Source organism: Arachis duranensis, chromosome 1 (assembly GCF_000817695.3).
Source record: "Arachis duranensis cultivar V14167 chromosome 1, aradu.V14167.gnm2.J7QH, whole genome shotgun sequence".
NCBI lineage: Eukaryota > Viridiplantae > Streptophyta > Magnoliopsida > Fabales > Fabaceae > Arachis > Arachis duranensis.
In genome coordinates, this window is record NC_029772.3 from 75,070,082 (window position 1) to 75,070,642 (window position 561).

Sequence of the window (561 nt, forward strand, 5' to 3'; positions counted from 1 at the left end):
CTAACCATAACAGAGTATAGCTGTTTATTGCAGAAATGAGTGCCCCCGTCACTGATTAGTACTCTGGGAACACCAAACCTGCTGAAGATGTGTTTCTGGAAGAATTTTAGCACGGTCTTGGTATCATTAGTGGGTGTAGCAATTGCTTCTACCCACTTAGATACATAGTCCACTGCCACCAGAATGTAAGTGTTTGATTATGATGGTGGGAATGGCCCCATGAAGTCAATTCCCCATACATCAAACAATTCTATCTCTAATATCCTTTGTTGAGGCATGGCATATCCGTGAGGCAAGTTACCAGCTCTTTGGCAACTGTCACAATTACGCACAAACTATCAGGAATCTTTATAGAGAGTAGGCCAGTAGAAGCCACATTGGAGGACTTTAGTGGCTGTTCGCTCACTTCCAAAATGTCCTGAAGAGAGAGAGAGGAAGAGTAAATTCGAATGGTGTGGTGGAATGAGGGGGGCCAAACGTGTATTTATAAAGTGGGGAGGAAAGATTTCGAAAAAAAAAGAAATTTGAAAGGAGATTTGAGAAGATATGGAAAGAAATTGA